The sequence below is a fragment of the Hesperophylax consimilis genome, chromosome 10, assembly GCF_061612785.1.
Source record: "Hesperophylax consimilis isolate HC1 chromosome 10, BYU_Hcon_1.0, whole genome shotgun sequence".
Classification (NCBI taxonomy): Eukaryota; Metazoa; Arthropoda; class Insecta; order Trichoptera; family Limnephilidae; genus Hesperophylax; species Hesperophylax consimilis.
The window spans coordinates 8,315,227-8,321,226 of NC_142845.1; the positions used below are offsets into that span (position 1 = coordinate 8,315,227).

The 6,000-nt window shown below is 34.5% G+C and overlaps 1 protein-coding gene across 2 annotated transcripts in view; it reads right to left on the minus strand.

Annotated features, from left to right (window-relative positions):
- Nucleotides 1-2,277, minus strand: part of LOC149420247 (UNC93-like protein) — a 265,802-nt gene extending 263,525 nt beyond the window's left edge. For both annotated transcript variants that reach the window (XR_016302721.1, XM_089636549.1), the window contains exon 1: nt 2,044-2,277. The gene's annotated coding sequence lies outside the window, so the exon portion shown is untranslated. The remainder of the gene's footprint in view (nt 1-2,043) is intronic.
- Between the last annotated feature and the right edge of the window lie 3,723 nt (nt 2,278-6,000).

Genomic DNA, 6,000 nt, shown 5'->3' on the forward strand with positions numbered 1-6,000 from the left:
ATGTTCGTGCTTTACTGATAGTTTGTAATGAAATTTGTCAAATTATTAGTTATAAGTCTGTATTCCCGTCTTTAACAGGAAAACTAATTTGACCAGATTTCAATCAGTTTGAATTATATATTACTGAATATATATATTATTAAGTATATATAAAAATTACATATATATATATATATATATATATATATATATATATATATATATATATATATATATAATATATAATATACTTGCAGGTAAGAGCCAATTAGGTGGTTTTATCACTAAACACTGCTATATAATGTTATATAATAATATATTGTATAATAAATATAATTTTGAGGAAGACAAACATTGCCGGGTTACAAAAATTCTAGCAAATCTCTCCTACAATCATCATTGTAAGCAGAAAATGTTAATTGAGGACTTAGCTAGCTGAGGAATTGAACTAACGACGCTTGGTTGAGAACCAGATGCTTTTGTGCACTTCTAACAGGTTTTGTAAATCTTTCAAAATTCCCTAAAAAACCCCGCTGAATTCAGAATATTTTTGGAAGAGTAAGAAAACGACAGCTAAGATATAGGGTTTTTTGTACTTGGATCAACCTTTAAATAACGTCCGGTCATCGATTGGTCAGTGTTCTCTGCTAACCAGTTTGTGCTATGGATATTAATACCTAATGTCAACATTTCCATATTCGAAAGCTAATATTTGGTGCAGACATTCCACTGGATATTACCTACTTACTTCAAAAGGCGCATCTGTGTATCCCCATCGTTAGTTTGTTAGTTTATTAGAACAATTGGATTTGATATTCGACAAATCAAATTGTTCTGCTGACGTTAGCTGTCGGCAGCATCATAAGGAAAATAGTCACAGCCTTGATCGCAAGAATCACTGTGACTTAACTGCTGTACATATCATTATATTAGGTGGCTTTAAAGATACGGGTTGGTAAAAATGCACACATAATAACAACAGTTCTTCCTCAAGAACATTGATTTTGTGAAACTAATAGACGTGTATTTTGAGTATCGCTTGTGATACGTGAGGGTATTCCTCATGGCGTATTTTTCATCCTAGGTTGCGATCGTTTATAATCATAATGATCAATACCGTAAATATAATGACAAATCCAGTTTTGGCGGTTTTGCTGGGACTGCGATTCATTAGTATTTTTTATGTTTTTTCTAAATGATATTTATATTTATGCATGTAACACTGTGAACTTTTATTTTTTAAATTAAACAAATGTTTGTGTGATGGGTTATTTTATTTATAATAAAAAAATAATCTCTTGATATCTTAACATAATAAAAATAAAATTATTTATAAAAAAATAAAAATAAATTATACATCAAAAATTTCAAAAAAGTTGTTATGGTAGGTATATAAATATATATAAACAAACGTGCGGTGCTGAAAGGGTAAAATACAACTAGTTTTAGTTACCAGATTATTTCTTCCGGAGAGGAGAGTTAATAAAACAAACAGAAATAATGTTATTTTATTTGAAAAATAACATTATTTTGAATAACAAGACCTGTCTTCAAAACTTTAAATTACGTTACATAGTTAAATGATTTTAACATAGTCAAATTTTATTTCGAGATATTGATCATTTTGCATACTGACATATAAGATGACCGTTACAAAATACCACAAAAAATAACGCGTTTTTTTTACGACCATAGTTATAGGTGATTCTAAGATGTTATTTATACGCATATTTTACGTGCGGATACACTACAAAGAATAAATGTTAAAATTTGATGAACGTTTAAAATTTTATTTAATTTTACTTATAGGAGATGAAGATCAGTAAGGATGAATTAATCGCGAGTGCTATTTTTGGTAGCATGCCTAGTTGACAACGGTTAGCAATTTGATTTTATACCTACCTGGGTACAAACAAGTTTGAAGAGAAAATTTAATTTTAATTAAATCTTCTTAAAGAGTGCACGTTTAAAGATATTTGTAGACATCGTTTTAGATAAAAGTTTAAATTCACCATACTGTTAAGCATTACCATAAACAAAAACTTAAATATCCGAAAGACTCACCAGTTAATTCAACAAACACACACTTGGTAACTTTATGGTCCAAAAAACACCACTGTCTTTACACCGCGAAAGCGCTAATATCAATGTACTCAGAGTTCATATCAAACACAAACAAATGAAACGGAATTCACGACAAGAAGTATAGTTGGTTCTCCCCAAGACCGCCGTTCTATCCTTGAGAACGAACAAGACTGCTGCGAGCTAAGGACATTATCGCCGGAGACAATCAGAAGGTAAATGCCTAGCAACTGGTTCAATGATCAGCGACTGTCCAACTCGATGGGGGTAACCCAGGATCTCTGGTTACCATTTGAAACTACTCATACGTAAGACCGGAATAACTAGAAATGTGGTAGAGTTATTTACCACATTATTTGTTATTTAGTAATCTACCCGCTGTAGATTGTGACGAAAATTGTCTGATTTGCATCTGGTATTTTGTGACTCAGAGGTTTGATAACTTTTTATCTTAAACTTTAATTGACACTTTAGTTTTTTTTTTCAATTTATTTTACTTGCTCCGTCATCGTGATATTTGTAATGTACTGAAAGATTATCAGAAAACCTGTTAATTCATTCGTTAAAGCCTGCAATTCCGTTTTTAACCGGATTACCCATAATTTGAAGATATTCTTAATAAATTAGCAATACTCATTTTTCTCCGTTCATAGCTCACCGTCCGATTGATTTACTCAGTGATTGAATGAAAGTAAACGTAAAAACTGTTTAGTAGTGAGTGGCCTGTGTATAGTAGTTGTGGTCAATACATTGTCATTTGACTTTGGATCAGGAGATTGTGTTTTCAAATCCCACTGCGCATAATTACTTTGACATTAATTTATTTTTATTTAATACTAGCTGTACCCCGCTACAATTTGTTGTGGCTCAGTCAGTCTGTACAGATATATAAACAATAGCGCGTGTTGCTTTTAAGTCCAAAGAAAAGTTTAAAAAAAATTGCATGTTTGTCCAAGAGATGTCGCTGTTTTTAAAAAAAACATATTTTTACCTGTAACAAGTGATATCTATATAATATGGGTTTATAAAAACACACGTGTATTCCGAACGCAATATTGTGTCAAAATTTCAAAGAGTGGGAGTTGGGTGAGTTGGGAAAATTTCAAAGAGTGGGAGTTGGGTGAGTTGGGAAAATTTCAAAGAGTGGGAGTTGGGTGAGTTGGGAAAATTTCAAAGAGTGGGAGTTGGGTGAGTTGGGAAAATTTCAAAGAGTGGGAGTTGGGTGAGTTGGGAAAATTTCTTTCAAAGAGTGGGAGTTGGTTGAGTTGAGAAAATTTCAAAGAGTGGGAGTTGGGTGAGTTGGGAAAATTTCAAAGAGTGGGAGTTGGGTGAGTTGGGAAAATTTCAAAGAGTGGGAGTTGGGTGAGTTGGGAAAATTTCAAAGAGTGGGAGTTGGGTGAGTTGGGAAAATTTCTTTCAAAGAGTGGGAGTTGGTTGAGTTGAGAAAATTTCAAAGAGTGGGAGTTGGGTGAGTTGGGAAAATTTCAAAGAGTGGGAGTTGGGTGAGTTGGGAAAATTTCAAAGAGTGGGAGTTGGGTGAGTTGGGAACATTTCAAAGAGTGGGAGTTGGGTGAGTTGGGAAAATTTCAAAGAGTGGGAGTTGGGTGAGTTGGGAAAATTTCAAAGAGTGGGAGTTGGGTGAGTTGGGAAAATTTCAAAGAGTGGGAGTTGGGTGAGTTGGGAACATTTCAAAGAGTGGGAGTTGGGTGAGTTGGGAAAATTTCAAAGAGTGGGAGTTGGGTGAGTTGGGAAAATTTCAAAGAGTGGGAGTTGGGTGAGTTGGGAAAATTTCAAAGAGTGGGAGTTGGGTGAGTTGGGAAAATTTCAAAGAGTGGGAGTTGGGTGAGTTGGGAAAATTTCAAAGAGTGGGAGTTGGGTGAGTTGGGAAAATTTCAAAGAGTGGGATTTGGGTGGGTTGGGATAATTTCAAAGAGTGGGAGTTGGGTGAGTTGGGAAAATTTCAAAGAGTGGGAGTTGGGTGAGTTGGGAAAATTTCAAAGAGTGGGAGTTGGGTGAGTTGGGATAATTTCAAAGAGTGGGAGTTGGGTGAGTTGGGAAAATTTCAAAGAGTGGGAGTTGGGTGAGTTGGGAAAATTTCAAAGAGTGGGAGTTGGGTGAGTTGGGAAAATTTCAAAGAGTGGGAGTTGGGTGAGTTGGGAACATTTCAAAGAGTGGGAGTTGGGTGAGTTGGGAAAATTTCAAAGAGTGGGAGTTGGGTGAGTTGGGAAAATTTCAAAGAGTGGGAGTTGGGTGAGTTGGGAAAATTTCAAAGAGTGGGAGTTGGGTGAGTTGGGAAAATTTCAAAGAGTGGGAGTTGGGTGAGTTGGGAAAATTTCAAAGAGTGGGAGTTGGGTGAGTTGGGATAATTTCAAAGAGTGGGAGTTGGGTGAGTTGGGAAAATTTCAAAGAGTGGGAGTTGGGTGAGTTGGGAAAATTTCAAAGAGTGGGAGTTGGGTGAGTTGGGAAAATTTCAAAGAGTGGGAGTTGGGTGAGTTGGGAAAATTTCAAAGAGTGGGAGTTGGGTGAGTTGGGAAAATTTCAAAGAGTGGGAGTTGGGTGAGTTGGGAAAATTTCAAAGAGTGGGAGTTGGGTGAGTTGGGAAATTTTCAAAGAGTGGGAGTTGGGTGAGTTGGGAAAATTTCAAAGAGTGGGAGTTGGGTGAGTCGGGAAAATTTCAAAGAGTGGGAGTTGGGTGAGTTGGGAAAATTTCAAAGAGTGGGAGTTGGGTGAGTTGGGAAAATTTCAAAGAGTGGCTTTCGGTGGAGAACTTTCGGAGATTTAAGATTTTGAAAAAAACTAACATTTTTATTTATATGGTTGGATAGAGACATAGATTTAATGCGGTTAATTTTTGTAAAAGAATGCTGTAAAACAGTTCTAGTTGAAACAGTGATAATATATGAAGGAATGAAGGTATTACAGGTATTTCAAATAATGTTTATAACATACCGCCATATAAAACCGTTTAAGAGGAACAACTACACGGCCTTCTTCATACAAATCTTAAATTTGGATTTGAAGCCAAAATACTCAACAAATTGAACAATTATTTTTGTAATCTAAAGGTATCCCACTCTTTGAAATTTTCCCAACTCACCCAACTCCCACTCTTTGAAATTTTCCCAACTCACCCAACTCCCACTCTTTGAAATTATCCCAACTCACCCAACTCCCACTCTTTGAAATTTTCCCAACTCACCCAACTCCCACTCTTTGAAATTTTCCCAACTCACCCAACTCCCACTCTTTGAAATCAAATGGGTAGTACGGATATGTTGCTTTATTTATTAGTGTTTTAAATTATAAAAAAGGCCGTTAAAGAATTCAAATTTTCACGATTTTAAAGGTATCTTTGATATTTTTTTCCAATCTACTATGTAAAAAAAATAATACAACAAACAATGTTATATATACGGCAAATTTCTATTCCAACATAATTCGGTCGTTTGAATATTAAATTTTAGCCCGTCAAATTACTTTTTTTAACAACATTTTATTTTATATTTCATAATAATTGAAAAGTAGAAAAGGTAAGATTTTTTTAGTAATTACCATTAAGTCACAAATAATTGCAAAAAAATCATGAATTATCGAATTCTTTAATGGCCCACTTTTTAAAATTTGAAACTCAAATAAATAAAACAGTACATATCCGTAGGTACTTACTAGGTAGGTATTTTTTGCTTTAAAAAAATCTGTTTGTTTGGGTATTTTGACCTCAAATCAAAAGAAAATGAAAAAGGCCGCGCAACAGTTCCCCTTAAGTCGTGTTTTATATAGAATTCTAATTATTAACCATTACATGGCAATTTTTCCACTCGAGCGATTGGTGTCACATATGTACCTTTACCATATGTTTTAATTATTATGGAAATATATGAAACCGTTTACTGCGGTTTAAAGCCAATTAATTCACCTACATTACACCGTTCATCATAT